This window comes from Lynx canadensis, chromosome A2 (assembly GCF_007474595.2).
Source record: "Lynx canadensis isolate LIC74 chromosome A2, mLynCan4.pri.v2, whole genome shotgun sequence".
Classification (NCBI taxonomy): Eukaryota; Metazoa; Chordata; class Mammalia; order Carnivora; family Felidae; genus Lynx; species Lynx canadensis.
Window position 1 is genome coordinate 95,800,499 of NC_044304.2, and position 19,911 is coordinate 95,820,409.

General features: G+C 36.7%; 1 pseudogene; it reads left to right on the forward strand.

Annotated features, from left to right (window-relative positions):
• Positions 1 to 10,926: 10,926 nt before the first annotated feature.
• LOC115501574 lies at positions 10,927 to 18,740 on the forward strand (annotated as a pseudogene).
• The last annotated feature ends 1,171 nt before the right edge of the window (positions 18,741 to 19,911 follow it).

Below are 19,911 nucleotides of genomic sequence, written 5' to 3' on the forward strand. Positions count from 1 at the left end.
GAGAGAGCGAGAATCCCAGGCAGGCTCCATTCTGCCATTGTAGAGCCTAACATGGAGCTCGAACTCACGAACCATGAGATCATGAATTGAACCAAAATTAAGAGTCGGATGCTTAACCAACTGAGCCACCCAGGCACCCTGAGACCAGGCTTTTTTTTAAGATGGGAGAATCTGGAGTATGTTTAAGAGATTGTGGGAGACAGAAATGGATGTAGTGATAATCAGCAGAGGTCTCCAAGAAAGCAGGAGGGGGCAGTGGTGGGGTCACCTGGCCTGCGTTGAAGGTCTACTTCTGTGTAACGAGAAAAAGAGTTGTGCAGGTACAACTAAGTTTAATCATTCAAAGATATTTTTTGAGTTTGGCATTGTAGGGGAATACTAAGTGAAACACTACCTGGATTTTACTGTGAATGGTACAGTAGAGGAGGGAAGGCTTGAACCCCCAAAATAAAATAGGGCAGAACATGCTAAATGTCACAAGAGAAAGATACAGAGGAGGTATTATGACCTTCAGCAGAGGGAGAAAGTGATTCCAGTTGTGGAGGACCAATAATAGGAGAAACTTCACCACAGAGTCAATTATTTGGGATAGGATTTGAGATTTAGGTTGATGTTGATGGCTAGCAAAAGTTGTATTTTCCAAACTGTTATACAGGATACTTAGATATTCTATGAGAAATGGGTATGGTGGTCAGATTAATTTAGCAAGCACTATATGTAGGAAAACCATGTTGTACAACATAAAGCACTTTAAAAGCTGAAGAGATACTGTTAATTACGCCAGAACAACAGGTGTCCACTGAGACTGTCCCAGGCAAACTGAGATGAGTAGTTACTCTTTTTCTATACCATAATGCCTTTTTGGAGATTTAAATGAACATTAGGATTTTAAAAGATTCTGAGAAGTACTCTAGTAAAGAAACCTGTCTTTATAGTGGTTAATCCAACATTTCCCAAATTTATTTGACCATGTAACACCCACCCTGTTTTTTGCCCCTTTGAGGAGCACATATTAGCACCTGACAAGTGCTCCAAAAGCAGAGAAGCAAAAGATATGTGGGATCTATGGAGGATTTGGTCTAGCGGAAGTAGAGCAGTGGAAGATGGGCTTAGAAAGGTAGGTTGAGACATATCGTAAAGGCCTTTGAAGGCCAGATTTAGAACTTTTTTTTTTCTAACTTGATGAAAGCCATTTCTCACAGTAGCACTCAGAATATGTACTTGAAAAGAATCTCAAAGAATCATGATTTTAGGAGGTAAAATAAAATGGTATGCTTTTCCTTGTTTTCCTATTCCCATTCCTTCCTTAATCTATGAGATTAGGAAAGATGAAAAACTACAATTCAGGGACTTTCTTCGGTTCGGGAGGAATTAAGGGCTGAGTTGTAAAATGCCTGCTTGAAGTCATGTCTTTTTCTCTTACTTTGGTTTCATTTCTGAGGTCTAAAGGATAAAGGGACAGGGGAATGGGAGGTTTTACAAAGAAAAGTAATTTCAATTCCACTTGCCATTGTGGGTACTGCATTCTAAGATGTGGATTTGAATACAAAGAGTTGGCCTCACTGGAGTAGCATGGTGAGAGAACAAATATCAGCCATTATCATCACTTGACCACAGTTAGACTTTTCTTAACTAGGGGGGTCACATATCTGGCAACCTGATTTATAGGATAATAGAAAAGAAGCAGGAATAATTAAAAATAAACTCCTTAAGAAGCGAAAATTTATGGCACAAGTTCTATACACAGTAGCTGCCACAGACAATTCTCACAAAGACTCCCCTTACCCATTGTACACACTTCCAGTAAATTTAGTAAGCTCGATTTCTAGTGCACAGCAAATTTAACAGCAAATTTAAAGGCAAGGAAAAACTAATTGTGGTCAGTACATTTAAGTGAAAAGCAAAGTGTAATACTATAAAAATTCAATGAAAGACTAACATGGTATACGTTTCTGAAGGCATTTTAGAGGCAAAATGTTGATCAAATCTTGACCGTGCCCTCTGAGAATACTATTTGGTTATACTACAGAATTATACTTGTTTATAAGGATTATGTTGATTTACCAGAGGATGTTTAAGTATGTTCTATTACTTTGTTTAAGATGGTAAGAAAGCAGGTGAGACACTGTAGAAAGATTTCAATCCAGAATGCCTGTGATTTTAAGTTTGTTCACATAGAGGTATTTGTTATCTAGGGGAGTCATTGTATAAATCTTCTATTTCATCCAGGTGTTGTTTCCTTTAGAAAGAAGTTCATTGTCAATTTTTTTTCCAACTGTATTTCAACATCAATTATTAATCCTGTAGGTTAAGAGAGGATCAGCATGGCAACAAAGTGTTTTGAGAACAGCCTCTTGTGATTTGAAGATCAAATAAATCATTAAATTAAATTACTCTACAATCAAATGTTTATGACTGTTTAAAGTTAGGCAGCCAGTGGCACTCTGTAAAGAAACACCGACTGAATTATGTCATAAAATACAGCAGTGAAACTCTATCTTATCACCTTCAAAGCCACTTGTGCTTCTTATATGGAGATGCTGGCTGTTCAGGTTGGCTGGGGACAATGCTAGGTGTCAAGCAGCTGTGGGCCTTGTATCAGCTGCCTTCCAGAAAGCAGAGGGCCAGTGGGGCAGTCCACAGAAAGCTATTCTTTTTTCTTAATATTTGATTTTGGAGTGTTTTGGCCTACTTTAAAAACACTTGGCGATTTTAACTTCATCAGAAAGTGGGGGGAAAAAAGCTGCCCTTAAGGTAAACATGAACAGAGTTCAGAAGTTCTGAAAAATTAACACTACTTAATGCTAAGTCTGCCAATATTGAAAATAACAAAGCATAGTTTATAACATATGGCCATCGTCCTTATTTCTTGGCAAGCAATAGCATTTCCACTTCCCATTCCAAATTGAGCTAGACAGCTGAAGAGTGAATCATATTAGAAAAGTACATTTCCTCTTGGATAGTCTGAACATGCTAAGATTTATCAGACTCTTGTCTCACAATTTAATGAAGTTTGCTTGTATTCATCCTCTCTCCATCAGAAATATAGGTGAGTTTCTAAACAACAACAACAACAACAACAACACCCCAAAAGACCTGTCTCTAGTATATTAGCAAACTCTGGGAATTAATAAAAAACAATAGCTATAAAAGTCTATTTTAAAAGATGTAGGACATTCTACTGACTGGTAACTTGAATAGGAAAAAACAAAGAAACAAACTTTGTTGTATGGTTTAGGGGCATTATGGCTGCCATTCTGTGAGAAAGGTTGTGAAGGACACAAAATTTGTCCAGTCTATGGAGTATGATTTTTAAAAAGTAATAGACATTTAGGGTTTGAAGGGATCTCAGTATGTGATCATGGACAAACAGCACTGGCATTGACTGGGAGCCTGATAGAACTGTAAATTCACGAATCTAACCATCTCAGGACACCTAAATCAGTATATCTGGAGGTGGAGCATGGCAATCTGTGTTTGATAAAGCTCTCCCAGGTGATTCTGATACACACTGAAGTTTGAGATCCTTCTGACATCACTGTTGAATGTCACTGAACCTACATTAAATGTATAGAGGGGCATTCATTATCTTCCAAGGCAATCCATCCCACAGTTGGACAGCTTTGATTTTTCTGAGATGAATCTTTCCAGTGTTGAGCTGATATTGTGTCCCTGAATCTCTCTTCTGTGTTCCTAATTATACTCATGAGAAGTCACACAACAAACCCAGTCCCTTTTCCTTTGTTGGGATGTGAGATAGCCCTATGAGATGGTTAACAGCTCAGAAAGGTTCCAGGCTTGAATGTTGGCTTTATCACTGATGCATGTGTGACTTTGGGCAGATTATCCAAACTCTCTGAGCTTCAGTTTCCTCATCTGTAAAAAGAGGATAATATTAATATACCTTCCTAGATATCCCATAGGTTTATGGTGAGGATTGTATGTTCTCAGTATATGGTGAACACTCAATAAATGGTAGCTGTTTACAATTATTATTATAAGTGTGGACCCTTTCAAAATTTTAAGACAGCTATAATGTTGTCTCTGAGTCTGTTTCTTTCTAAACTAGATGTCCTCAATTCTCACCACCATCTGTATTATGATGTGATTTTGGATTCTTTCACCATTCTGATTGCTTTTCTGTAAATAACTTTCAGTCTCTATGTCAATGTCCTTATCAAAATGAGATTGTACATGCCAGATCACATCTTATCTCTGCATTGTTAAATACTACAATGGCCTCCTTATTTTACATACTATTTTTCTGTTAACGTAGCCAAACTTAGGTTTTTTGACACTTGTTTCAGCCTATGGACTCATACTGACCTTGCTTTCAACGAAAATACTAAAGTCTCTTAAAATAAATATTATTTTTAGTTACACAAATGACACACATCTGATAAGAAAAAAGAAAAATAATGCTTCCAATAGTCACTGTAGAGACAACTATGGTAAAAATTTTGGTATGTACCTTTCTAGACTGTAAAAAAAAAAAAAATCATGTAGTAAGTTTTTTGGAAGATAGTCACTGGATTCTGCAATACTGGCTAGCTGTTTAACATTTGAAAAATTGTGTAATCTCTCCTAACAGCATTCCTCACTGGGAAAGTGAAATAATAACATTTACCTTATTAGTTGTGAGATTTAAATGAGATACTGTTTGTAAACCACAAAACATGACTTCAGAAAATGGTACTCTATTATCATCATCATAATTATATGAATTTCATGTATATTTTACAAAAAAAGAATTAAACCTTCTGATTTATTGCTTTCTTTCAAAGATACATTATGAACAGCTTTCTTTTTTATTTTTTTATTATTTTTAAAAATTTTTTAAGTTTATTTATTATTTTTGAGAGAGAGAGAGACAGAGAGACAGCACAAGCAGGGGAGGGACAGAGAAAAGGAGAGACAGAATCCCAAGCAGTCTCCATGCCAGCAGCCCAGAGCTCAATGTGGGGTTCGAACTCATGAACTGTAAGATCATGACCTAAGCCGAAACCAAGAGTCGGATGCTCAACTGACTGTGTCACCCAGGTGCCCCAGCTTTCTTTTTTAAAAAGTTTTTTTTTCTATTTTTTATTTTGGAATTATTATAGACTCACAAGAAGTTGTAAAAATATTATAGAGAGGTCCTGTATACCCTTTAGTTTACTTCTCCCAGTGGTAACATCTTACCTAACAATAATACATTATTCAAATCAGAAAATCGATATTAGTATACCACTAACTAGATTATAGATCTTATTTGCATTTCACCAATTTCAATATACTTATTTCTACAAATCCGTTTGAAATTGCTGCATATGTAAAAAACCACAATGTGTATATTCATCCCTAACTTGGGACATTTATGTGTGTACAAGTGTATATGTGTCTGCTATGTGTTGCCACTATTAACAATGTTGTGATAGTCTCTTCAATAAATGATGCTAGGAAGCTGGATATTCCCAAGCAAAAGAATGGAATTGGACCTCTATATTACATACTTACAAAAATTAACTGGACATGGATTAAAGACTTAAATATAAGACCTGAAACTATAAAATTCCTAGAGGAAAACATAGGGGAAAACCTCCTTGACATTGATCTTTGCTATAAATTTTTGAAAATGACACCAAATGTTAAAGCAACAAAAGCAAAAATTTTAAAAAAAAAGTGGTACTATATCAAACTAAAAAGCTTCTGCACAGCAAAAGAAATAATCAATAAAATGACAAGGCAACCTATGGAATGAGAGAAGATATTTGCAAGCCATCTATCTGATAATTAACATCTAAAATACGTAAGGAACTCAGGCAATTCAATAACAGAAGAACTCAAATAATCCTATTAAAGATGGGCAGAGGATATGAATAGATATTTTCCAAAGAAGATATCCAATGGCCAACAGGTACAGGCTCAACATCACTAACCATCAGAGAGATGCAAATCAATACCACAATGAAATATCACCTCATATCTGTTAGGATATATATTATTAAAAAGATGAGCTAAGTGTTGGTGAGGATGTGGAGAAAATGAAACACTTGTGCACTGCTGGTGGAATGTAAATTGGTGCAGCTACTATGGAAAACAGTATGGAGATGCCTCAAAAATTAAAAATACATATACCATATGATCCAGTGTATATACAGTCTCCCTTCTGGGTATATATACAAGGACATGAAAACAGGATCTTGAAGAGGAATATGTACACTCATGTTCACTGCAGCGTTATTCACAATAGCAAAGATATGGAAACAACCTGTGACCACCAATAAGTGAATGGATAAAGAAAATGTGGTATATATACATATACATATACACATACATATACATATACATATACATATACATATACATATACATATACATAGGAATATTATTCAGCCATAAAAAGAAAGAAATCCTGCCTTTTGTGACAACATGGATAGATGTTGAAGACATTATGCTAAAAATAAGTCAGAGAAAGACAAATACTGTATGTTTACATACAGTATGTATGTATTTAGATTATGTGGAATCTAAAAAGGCCAAACTTATAGAAATATAGAGTAGAATGGTGGTTGCCAAGGGCTAGGGGTTGGGAGAAATGGGGAAATGTTGGTCAAGGGATACAAACTTCCAGTTTTTAATTTATTTTTAATTGCATCTATTTATTTATTTATTTATTTATTTATTTATTTGAGAGAGAGAGAGAGAGAGAGAGAGAGAGAGAATGAGCATGAGTGGGGAAGGGGCAGAGAGAGAGAGAGAGAGGGAGAGAGAGAGAATCTTAAGCAGGTTTTACACCCAGTATGGAGCCAGAGGTGGTGCTTGATCTCAACACGTGAGATCATGACCTGAGCCTTAATCAAGAGTCAGGCACTTAGCTGACTGAGCCACCCAGGAACTCCCCAACTTCCGGTTTTAAGATGAATATGTTCTGGGGATCTTATGTACATCATGGTGACTGTAGTTAATGATACTCTATTATATACTTGAAAGTTGTTAAGAGAGTAAATCTTAAATGTTATCACTAAAAAAATAAAGGCAATTATATGAGGTGAGGATGTGTTAACTAATCTTATTGAGGTAATCATTTCACAATGTATATAACACATATGTGTATCTATATATGTGTGTGTGTTGCATATATTAAGCTTACATGTTATATGTCAATAATATGTCAATAAAGCTGGAAAAAATAAATACTATGATTAGGAGCTCCTGGTGGCTCAGTCAGTTAAATGTCTGACTTTGGCTCAGGTCATGATCTCATGGCTCATGGGTTCGGGCCCAGCTCAGAGCCTGGAGCCTGCAGCCTACTTCAGATTCTGTCTCCCTCTCTCTCTGTACCTCTCCCCACTCACTCTCTGTCTCTCCTTCAAAAATAAACATTAAAAAAAATACTGTGATTAATATTCTAGTAGCTAATCACCAGTGTATCCTTAATTATTTAAGAAAATTCCTGGAACTGTAATTATTAGGATAAAAGGTTTGCACAGTATTATGATTTTAGATATATATTGCCAAATTGTTGCAGAAGGACTTATCAGGTCATACTCTGACATGAAGTATATGAGAATGTCTACTTTTTCAAATCTTTTTCAGCAGTGAGGACTATCATTCTTTCTTTGTCGTCTTTACTCATTTGGTACATTGAGGGATTACTGTTTTAATTTTAATTTCTTTGATTAATAATGAGGATAAACATTTTTGTTTATTTATTAATCATTTGTACGTCTTCTTTGTATGGTGGTCAGTTCAAGCCAGTTTGTCTGACTCTTTAACACGCACACACACACACACACACCCCACTGTTCCATGCCTCTCCCATCCTGTATTTGTGCACAGTGGTTTTTGTTTTTTGTTTTTTTTTAATGGGTCAGAGTGCAGGAACTTAGATTTTCCCCTTTGTAATCATCTTGTTAAATTCAGCCAAATGTTTCAGCTGTTTGGCTCCTGAGTCTCATCCTGTGTTTGCTGTCCTTTCTGTTTTGTTTTAACTGCAAATCTGATAAATTTGCAAAATATCTTTTTATTTTCAGTTTTCAAAAAAGTGGTAGCAGGACAGGGCTCTGCGCAGAGCCTGTGGCACTCCCTCAGGAACTGGCCCTGTCTTGACATCAGTCCATTAATTAGATGGGTTGACAGGGTTACTTTCTAGTAGACAGAGCTGTCACCACCACTGTGGATGATGTTGGAATCTGGAATCTCTCAGCCTCAGGGTTAATCACTGTGACTGTATGTTCAGGTCCACTGAAGCAACAGGATTACAAAGTTTCGATTTCTCTTTTGGCCATAAACTTCTAAGAAGTTGGTGATAGTATCTCACTCATTTCTTTATGTCTCTCTTTATCCCTCCCCCAGGTTCCTCCATAGCAGTCATTCAATTTTAAGGGTATAAAATGGAATATAAACTTTCCCCACTGCTTTGCACATAGGGACAAATGACTCACCTCCTTTCCCTCCCTCCCCTCCACCGCAGTTAGGCCTATCAATCCTACATCAAAGTGGCCATATATGCACAATAAAACTGAAATTAACTGGACTCCAACGTGAGAAATCTCATGTTATACACTCCACTGGTTAAAAAAAAAAAAAGGAAGTTGCATAAAAAAATCCCTTATACCCTGTATTTTTTCAAAGACGAATTTCTTTCTTGTTTTTTTTAATTATGGATCTATAAGTATGAATTTATTATTGAAAGATAAAACTGAGGCACTGGCAGTTTCTAGGTCAAAAAATAAAGGTGAAATTATCTTCTATAATGAGAAAACTATCCCAATAACACCTTAACAGATATTTTCAAGGAGGCTTGAAACTGAAAAATAAATGTCTGGTTATTCAAAACATCAGCCTCCAACAGTCTAGTTAATTGAGACTATATTCTGCTTTCTCTGAAGTCTATAGCTTTGTCATGGTTTCAGACTATGAGCATTTTGGTCATGAGTTATTGGCCTGAGTCTAAAATCTGCATTTCTTGCCTGAGCACTTTATAAACTGCCTCATCAAATCCTTACAACAAGTGCACTCTGAAATGCACAGAACTTTTTTAGAGGAAAATAATTTACAGGGACTTCTAATGCTGAGGTCAACTATTATTTTTTTTTTAATTTAAAAAAGTGTTTATTTCTTTATTTTTGAAGAGGGGAGAGGCTAAGAGAGAGGGAGACAGAGAATCCCAAGCAGGCTCTGTGCTGTCAGCGCAGAGCCTGACTCAGCATTCGAATTCATGAACCATGAGATCATGACCTAAGCTGAAACTAAGAGTCAGATGCTTAAGTGACTGAGCCACCCAGGCACCCCTAACTTGATTCTTTTGATTTTGAGCACTGTGACCAAAGTTTGAATCATTATCATTACCGGTATCATTAATTTTCCTCTTAATGATCTTGTTTTTAAGATTGACCCAATCATTTGAATGCACCCCCAAACAATATTGAAAACTCTACTAGAGTTGTTTTATAACAAATCCTTCGCAGTAGGTTTGCTATTACTTCCACTGCTAATACCATACAAGACGGTAAATGTGGTCCTGGCTGCTGTGGGTGGGTTCTTAGAGTCTGGTTTCCCTTTATTACCATACATTGTGTGATGGCTGGGTTTTCCCACCACTTTTCTGTACTTAAATGACTCTGAACCTCTAATTTGTGCTATCTGCCTTGAGGCCTTTTGGCTTTTCATGTGGTGAGAATGAGATTGTAAACTAGAGTATGGGCACTAATGTTACTTGGTGGTGGCGATAGGCTGGTCATCCAGATAATCCCAACAAATGTTTATATTACACTTAAGCATTTTTTTCAATGAAGTGGAAATTCCAAATTAAAAATTTCTAAGACACTTTAGAGGGGTTGACCTTTTAGAAACATTTTTAAACAGCTTTATTAGGATATAATTCATATATCATAAAAGTTATGAATTTAAAATGTAAAATTCAATGGTATAATATATTCACAGACGTATGCAACCATCACCACAGTCAATTTTAGAACATGCTTATCACCTCAAAAAGGAACCTTGTACTCCTTAGTTATTATCTCTCTATTCCTTTATCTTCTCCTTCCCTCCTCCACTTACCCTGAGCAAACACTAATTTACTTTCTGTCTCTCTTCTCTATTCTAGACTTTCATAGAACAGAATCATATAATATGTGGTCTTTTGTGACTAGGTTTTTTCATGTAGTATAATGTTTTCAAATGTACCCATGTTGTGGCATGCATGAATACTTCATTCCCTTTTATGGTCAAATAATATTCCATTGTATGGATGTATGTTCCACATTTTAATTATCCATGCATCAACTCTTGAACATTTGGAGTGTTTCCACTTTGTAGCTACTATGAATAATGTTGCTATAAACATTCATGTACAATTTCTGTGTGGACATATGTTTTCACTTCTCTTGGGTATATACCTAGGAGTACAATTACTGGGTCAAATGATAACTCTATGTTCTATTGTTTGAGGAAGTGCATACTATTTTCTGAAGAGTTGCACCACTTTATATTACCACCAGCAGTATATGAGGGCTCCACTTTCTCCATGTCATTGGCAATACTTGTTATTATCTGACTCTTAAAATTTTTGTCATTCTAGTTGGGATAAAGAGGGATCTCACTGAAGTTCTTAAACTGTGTTCAGTACTAATTTTGTTTGTCTATTTTTGTTTCACCATTTCTTGCTCTTTTTAAAGTGAAAATAATTCCCCCTTTCTTTTAGCTGAACAGTATAAATTTATTTAAAGTCTGCATCAGACTATTTCATAAATTAATGTTAAATTAATGGGGTAAATTAATGTTCTAATTATTTTGTGTTTCTTAATATTATATTTCCTCAGATATTTTGTAATTTGTGTGTAGGCTTATTTTCAGTTGGAGGTATGTGATTAAGACCTTTCCTATACTGTGCTCACAACTCCCTGTTCAACATTTGGTGGTGGCTTCATTTTGTTCACCATGTACCTCTATCAAGAACCAGAATTTATAATGGCATTTGGAGGACTTGCCCTAAAAGATGATGCTGGAGATACGACAGATCCAGTTAGTGAGCCAGCAGGAGACTTCATCAAGAAGCTGTATATGGTCTGTAGACTTTCACCTTGTTAAGAGCATAGTCCTAGTCATTGGTCACTAATAGTTTTTCCCAGTTTTCTGTCACAGGTCACAGATCATATGGTCAGAGGGACTGATAATATAGAGGATTGAGAATGGAAGTGGGGAGAGGGCCCAACTTGCTCTTTAACTTTACATACTAAAACTGTCATATGTCCATTAACTCTAGCACTGCTCAGAGCTTTGTGTTTTAAATCCTTTTCGATTTTATCTTTCTTTTTTTAAGTTGTTGGAGCAGAGGGGCTGTGTGAAAGAATGGACTCCCTGCATCATCTTGACAAGAAGTCTCTATTTTACTTAAGGAAGGAAAGCTGGGGGGTGGGGTAATCTTGCAGCAGAAGCTAGAGAGAGCTAACAGTTCTCCAGGTAAGTAAGGACAGTGGATATTTTGTTTTTGCCTTCCCAGCATTCTTTCTCACATTAGGTGACCCCAGATTTCCTTTGGGAACCTTCTCTCCCCTCTGACGTCAGTCAGTATGATTTGGAGTTTGGTTCATCCTACTCCTATAGCATCAATATGTGTCTCAAGGCCTGGCCACAATAATTGGTTCAGGGATGAGCAAATAATCCAAGTTGTCCAATGAGATCCCTCCCTGTTATTTTTCTATCAGTAAAAAGATCTCTGGTTTATATATCTCTGGGTCCCAGAATCCTCACTTATGATTCACCTGTAAAATGAAGATGAATAATAGTATTTGTTTCATAGAGAATCAGGAGCTAAGAGTAAATAAGATAAGGCAGGTAGAGCATTTAGCACAGATTCCAGCTGGGACCATCATCATTGTTATTATGATTCCATGTAAAATGTATTTATTTATGTATTTATTTTAATGTTTATTTATATTGAGAGACAGACAGAGCATGAGCATGGGAAGGCAGAGCGAGGGAGACATAGAATTTGAAGCAGGTTCCAGGCTCCGAGCTGTCAGCACAGAGCCCAATGCGGGACCCAAACCCACAAACCGCAAGATCATGACCTGAGCCGAAGTCAGACACTTAACTGACTGAGCCACCCAGGCGCCTGAGATTCTATGTAAAACTTAGAGGAGAGAGACATCACCTTGCATTGGTCTTACATACGGTAAGATTTTAAGTGGATCTTAGGTGTTTGATGGAGAACAGAGTAAAAGTATTATACTAAGGTAGAAGAGAGCAATGTGGCAGTAGGCTATGGGAATTGTAAAGAGGAGGGTAAGGTGAAAACTGAGGGTGTGTGTGCAGTGGACTACATACGGGAAGCTCACTGACACCTGAACCAAAAAAAAAAAAAAAATCGGACTTTGTTTCAAAGGTACTGAGCAGATCTTGGATTGGAAATTAACATTAGTGACATGGGATGACTTATAATGAATAACTCTTCTATAGGCAGAGGAGAAGTAAGCAATCACCCCAGGTGCTCCTTTACTGTAACCTCTTGATGACTTATACTCAAAACACACATAGGAGATTGCCCAGGAGCCCAAAGGAAGAAAGTGAGCCAGAGAACATCTTCCTTCTCCACATTGGACTCAGAGCCCATGTTTCAGTTTTTGTTATTTTAAGCAAGTCAGCTTTCCTTTATCTCTAGGCCATGTACCTGTGTGTGTGTGTGTGTGTGTGTGTGTGTGTGTGTGACACACACACACACATGTACATATGTACTTTTAGCAGTGTGTTAAGTTTATACAAAAATACATTTTTTTATATAAATTTGTGATTTGTACAAAATTACACAGCAATTCTAATGATTTATGAATTTGTTATAGTTGGTTGTATCCCCATGCTTTTACTATTCTTTTCTTAAATTAATAGATCATTGTAGGGACTCCAGCAAGATGCAGACAAGCAAAACTTAGCCTCTTTTGCAATAGGTGAAGACATGGCATCAAATATCTACACTGGAACAGTGACTGCTCCCTTTTGAGAATAAATGTGTTCCATACTTGGCTACAGTTGTCATCATTACTTCTTGCTATTCTCTGACCCTGAGCCTGTGTGTCAATGATGTTTATTATCACACTAGCGCTATTGTTTTGCTTCTAGTCAGTTCCATATATTGATTTTCATTCCTTACTTGGCCCTGTAGACATTTTAGCTTATGACTCATGGATAAAACCAATTTCTATTTTTCCTATCTGAATTTGAATTTTTATAGGTATTTCTTCTAAGTATTCGAAGACAAGCTAAAAAGCAGCATTACTTATCCTAAGTTCTGAAAACCTAAGGTCAGGCCAACTTTTGGTTATAACACATGTATACCACCTTTCTTGGCCTGGCTGATTTTGTGTATTCATTGAGACAGGGTATCTGCCAGGAGTTGTTTTCGATCTGATGGCAAGCCAACAGATGATGCCAAATCATGCCAACATGTGCCAAGTTGTCACCTCTGCATCCCTGTTTATCAGGGATTTCATTGTACAAGTCCCCTGTCTACTATTATGTCATATTTTCTTGCTCAGATAAAAGCCTATGCCCAGATGAAAAAATTCTTAAGAAGTTGCTATTTTTACCCAATTCCCTAAACCACATATGAGTGACAAATATTTCCATAGGATTAATGAATAGGTGTTTCAGCCTCCTCCGCCCTTATTAAATACTAGCTTTTTCTTTCATACTTGGAACTATGTTGAATTTGTGGATGAGAAACATTTTCCATATGTAATGAATCCAAGGACTTTTTAACCTATTAGATTTCGTTGCATATATTGGTCACTCTTTTAAGGAATTGTTTCTAATCCAGCCAAGAATGAAATAACCTGAGAATCTGGTACGCCTTCATTTAGAATATTTTCATATTTTTGAGTAATAAACATAGGGAATATTTATTGATAAGATCAAGAATTGACCAAGGGAATCATGTAGCTTTAGCCATCCTTATTTTTATCATTTGCCAAAAAATTTCCTTAGCTTCATAGAAACCACATAGAAACCAAATGACTTGGTTTTCTTTCCACTTCTCTAGGCAACAAACCAATTTTTTAGTTTCCATGGACACCCAGTTGAGCAACAGTAGTTAGATCTGTAAAAACTGCTATCTGAATTGGAGTCTGATGGTGACCTACCCAACAGCACTGGGATGGCAATTCAGGCTTGACCCTCTAAGGGACCAATATGTATGAGATTGCACGTGAGCATCTGGGACAGTGCCAATATTTTCCCTAGTTATTTTCCAGTTTCTTAATTTGTGGAGGTTCACAAATTATTATAGACCTTGTCGTGATATCTAGGTAGTTAGAGAGATCCAAAATAAGGCAATGGGAATAGTGATAAAACAGGTCTGCTTGAATGAGATTTACTTTATACTTGGTTAAGCAAGAGGCCTCACATACTGATGGCTATGTTAACTCAGTTGAGAAATAATACATATTTGGAAACCCTTGTGGAAAGCCCAAAATACACTTGAAATGAGAGAAGTCATAGACTCATGTTTTAGTGCATACGAAGGATAGCTTTGAATCTAAGCAGTCACCACAAAGTCTGACTATTTGGGCTCAGCAGAAATATAAGAAACAATTGAATTAAATTGTCTTGTATCATGTACTAATTCTCCAAGGTTCTGCTCCCTCCCAGATTGGTATAGAATGAGTGATTATTTGAAAAGATTAATCTGGTTTCCTGTTTTGAATATTCTGTTCTTTACTTTCACTTGCATTGTGTAAAATTCTCCATTTCTCAGTTGCTCCAAAATGAACAATTTAACAACTGACTCTTGCAGACCATTAATCAGTATTGGAAATGTTGGAAAAGAAAGGCATTGAAAAATAGTGAAAATGATATTTTAATTCTCATTATGGGACACAACTCTGCCATAAATATGTCAGACCTTTATAGGTATGCTATTTCTCTCTTCTCAGTCTCTGTCTCTTCATCCATAGAGGGAGGGAGATGGTTGCTAAAATTCCTTGTAGCACTAATGTTCTACTACTTAGTGAAAAATCAATTTTAATTCCACATACAACAGAGACCATGTCATGATCTTGAGACATCTAGCTCCTCACAGGAATAAAATCTTCAGGCTCATGGTCACAGGGAATTGAATGAAAGAATTTATTTTGTATTTTCCGAAAAGCCTCTAATCACTTCTATTTCTCTTGTGCTATAGAAGCTTTCCATGAATACCATAGCAAATGGATTCCTGGGGTAGGGGGGAGTGGGTATTTATCAGACTTTTATTTTTGGTTTGCTGGTAGGAATTTGAGATGGACAAATAGAAATGGAATTTAAAAACAATTTTTAAAAAGAAGAGATAGTAATGAATGGTACTTAGCTAGAAATCAGCCAGAATTTTGTGGATGTGTAATGAATTGATGATTGAGGTGATACATTTTGTAAATCAGGCATAGGAGAAAGATTTAGGAGAAATGTTGCAGAGGAACTTTTGGCTTTACAAACCCAAGGACACATTTACATGCCTTAGTTCTTTGACAGGACTTTGACAGTTCCTTAATTGTGTGCAGTTTCCCATCTCACTAAAGTAACCTGGGCAAATAGGGAGGGAAATGCCTCCCAGGTGGAAGTAACACCGTGAACAGAGCTTGAAAAGTATGAGACAGTATGGTGTGTGAGGCAGTGCAAAGAGTTTGTTTAGTCCTCTTGGAGGATAAAGTATAGAAGGAGGCTGGATCATTCAGAGTTCAGGTGCAGATAACAGAAACCCCTTCAGCAATTTTAGCAATTTCCTATTTGTTGAATATTAAATGAATTCTGTAGTGCTAAATAAAAAAAGCAAGATACAAAAAAATGCATATATAATTTAACATGATCCCAGTTGTGGTAACTCTCTTTCTCGTCTCTCAAGCTGAAAGGAAATACCTTAAAATGTTAACATTAGTTGTCTCTGGGAGGTGGAATAGCATATGATTTTTATTTTCCTTATGCTTCTGGGGCTTTTCTAAAGTTGAGCTTCCATTACTTTCGCAAGCAGACTAAAACCTAATAAATCCTCTTTTAAAGGATTCTTTTCCACACAGGGAACTCATTGGTACAAACATTTTTAGAAAATATCACTCTGAGGCATATAGCATCTTCTCTTGCACTTCTGGCAGAGAAACATGATGCTAAATGCTGAAGGGTTTTAGTTGGGATGGTGGATGTGCTGGAAAGAAAGATGGTTATAGCAGCTTCAGCCAGCAGCCAGCCTATGATACACAGCCTAGAAATGCCTCCTTATAATGAAGCAGCAGAAGGGGAAATTAAGGAATCAATCCCATTTACAACTGCACCAAAAACCATAAGATACCTAGGAATAAACCCAACCAAGGAGGTGAAAGATCTGTACTCTGAAAACTAAAATATCATTCAAAGAAATTGAAGATGACACAAAGAAATGGAAAGACATTCCATGTTCATGGATTGAAAGGACATTGTTAAAATGTCTATACTACCTAAAGCAATCTACACATTTAATGCAATCCCTATCAAAATACCAACAGCATTTTTCACAGAGTTAGTACAAATTTGTATGGAATCACAAAAGACCCTGAATAGCCAAAGCAACTTTGAAAAAGCAAAGCAAAGCTGAGGCATCACAGTTCAAGTTATATTACAAGTTATATGACTTCAAGTTACATTATAAAGCTGTAATGATCAAGACAGTATGGTACTGGCACAAAAATAGACACATAGATCTATGGAACGGAATAGAAAACCCAGAAATGAATCCACAACTTTATGGTCAATTAATCTTCAATAAAGCAGGAAAGAACTTCCTTATAAATACGTTTTATGAAGCTTCAGGAGTTTGCTTACCTTTATCATTTGACTACTAGCAGTCTCGTGATAAAACAAGGTCAAAGACAAGAAAGATAAATTCCCCAGGCAGCTCCCAGCACTGCTCTGTCAGGAAATGATCACCAAAGATGCCCTGATGAGAAAAGGAAAGCAGTCATATATGAGTGTTCTTGTCAAATGTAGGTAATTCCTCAGTCACTGGTGAGCCTTAAATACATTTGACTTCTTTCCTCCTTGAATCAGAAAGAAAACCCAGGTAGAGGTGGGCCTTCAGAGTGAGGGCAGAGAAAGGAAGGCCTGTGAAAATGAGGGTCAAAGGTGTCTGAAGAATTGGGAGAGCTCTCTGGACAAAGATGTGACTTTATTACTGTCCCCAAAATATGAGGGGCATTTGTCCTGAGAGCCCTCCATTCTGCTTTTCTGCCTTTGTGGAGAAAGGCAGTGACTGGATGTTGTGTGCAGTGATGTGTGATGTGGCAGGAGGAGTAGGGCCGAGGCCAGAGGAGACATGGGGAGACCCAAGGTAGCCCTCATAGCTCACTTTGCTAGGACATTAGGATTGCATCTTACAGCCTAAAACATGAAAATTAAAAATAAAATGTCCACGGGTGCCTGGGTAGCTCAATCAGTTAAGTGTCAGACTCTTGGTTTCAGCTCAGGTCATGATCTCCCAGTTCATGAGTTCAGGCCCCATGATGGGCTCTGCCTTGGCAGCATTGAGCCTACTTGAAATTCTCTCTCTCCCTCTTTCTTTCTGCCCCTCCCCTGCTTGTGCACTCTCCCTCTCAAGATAAATAAGTAAACATTAAAAAAATAAAGTGTCCAGTAACATGAAAATTAAAAATAAAAAATGGAACTTGAGCTTCAATGGGTTGGAGAAGTGAAACATCTGGGGACATCTTGGAGAAGGTGGATAATAGCTTTCCAGGTTTGTAATAAAAAACGCTCTCTGAGAGGAGCGCCTGGGTGGCTCAGTCGGTTGAGCATCCGTCTTTGGATCAGGTCATGATCTCACTGTTTGTGGGTTCGAGCCCTGCGTCAGGCTCTGTGCTGACAGCTCAGAGCCAGGAGCCTGCTTCGGATTCTGTGTCTTCCTCTCTCTCTGCCCCCTCCCCCCACTTGCACTCTGTCTCTCTCGCTCAAAAATAAATAAACATTAAAAAAAAAAAAAAAAGGCCTCTGACAAAACTACATTGCAAAGGAAAGAACCTGAATGGAAAGGGTAAAAAAGTCAGAGGCAGAGCCTAAAGAATTTGTGGTGGAAAGAGCACATGACTGATGCATAGTGACTGGGAAAGCAGAGGAGTACTTCCTGAAGTGGAAGGTAATACACATGCTGACAATATTGGCAACCTGAAGAAAAATTATGTTGTCTGGAGTTAACAGAAATATTTCTTAATTCTCAAAGAGCTGGTAAAGAAAAAGATGGTACAGGGGCGCCTGGGTGGCGCAGTCGGTTAAGCGTCCGACTTCAGCCAGGTCACGATCTCGTGGTCCGTGAGTTCGAGCCCTGCATCAGGCTCTGGGCTGATGGCTTGGAGCCTGTTTCCGATTCTGTGTCTCCCTCTCTCTCTGCCCCTCCCCCGTTCATGCTCTGTCTCTCTCTGTCCCAAAAATAAATAAAAAAACGTTGAAAAAAATTTTTTTAAAAAAGAAAATGATGGTACAAAAAGGAAATCTTTATCTGTCAGTGAATCTGATAGCAAATCAAAGGAAAGAGCTACTGCTGGCAAACCAAGAGGTTTTGCCAGAGGTCTAGATCTCACATGAATAATCGGTGCTGCAGACAGTAGTGGAGAATTAATACTTCTCAAGAAATGGAAAGATTCAGATGGGGCAGACTTGGTACTGGCAAAAGAGGCAAAAATATGAAGTGTTGTCAGATTGCAATCCCTTTTTATGAAAGGAGACTAATTTGGCATTCTTGTACAGAAAATGAAGCTCAATAATTGTTTGCAACTATATATGCAATTATATTATAGAATTATATATATACATATATATGCACACATATATATAAAATCTGTGTCTTGGTTTTTGATTTATTAGTGTGAAGAAATAACCACATTCTAATGAGAATCAAATTTGATATGTTTGTTTTGAAGTAGTATTGAGGAAGTTGGGGTTTTATCTACAGCACTGGTAGCTTTGAACAAATAAATAAGGCTTTCTTAGTTGCTTCCTTTATCAGGAAAGAACATTTGATATCATGGTATACTATTTCCTTTGCATTAGAGAACAGCTTTTCTAAAAGTTGGGGGAAGATCTCCATAGTCATTACTCAATCAGAATTTCTGGTTAACTCATAAATGTCTAATGACCAGTCTGAGATTTTTTTGTTTGTTTTCTTGTGTGCATACACATAAAATACCTACATAAATGGTTTTCTTTTTTTAACTTTCACCAAAAGAAAAACAAAAACACCATTTCACAACCATGGATAAACCTGTGTTTCTGGAAGGCCATCATTCTCAGCAACCCATGAAATAAACCACTTAATATTTTAAATTAAATATTTTAATTTAATTAAAATAATATTTTAATATTTTAAACTATATTTTAATAGTTTAGATTAATATTTTAATATTAAATTATTTAAAATTTACATTATATTAAATTATTTAAATTAAATTAGAATTAATTTAAATTAATATTTTAATTTAACATTTTAAATTAAATAGATGATTCTGTCATTAATTGAACAATTTAAATGTATTGTAAACAACTTAGACAATTCCAATTGGACAATTTCAAAACAGCCATATCAGAATCCGTATGTATATCTATTGTCATTTAATGCCATTTGCAAAACTCCTAACAGGAAAATTTTTATCAGTATCAACCATCTCCCCACCTAGATGAGAAAACTAGACAAATTCTGGTGTGTATTCATTAGCCAAGCAGGACTTAGTTAAATGGACATCTAAAGGTTTCCTCTAGCAAAGCTTTCCTTTACAGGCAGTTGGAAAAATCTGTACTCTATTGACTAAAAGGTTAATGTGTAAGACTTTGTTCATGGAAACCTAATCAGATGGTTAGAGATGTTGGCAATTTAGGACCTGCTGGAGTAAATGGGTAAACAGACTTTGGTAATCTAAACTATCAATTTGCATGTTTTTC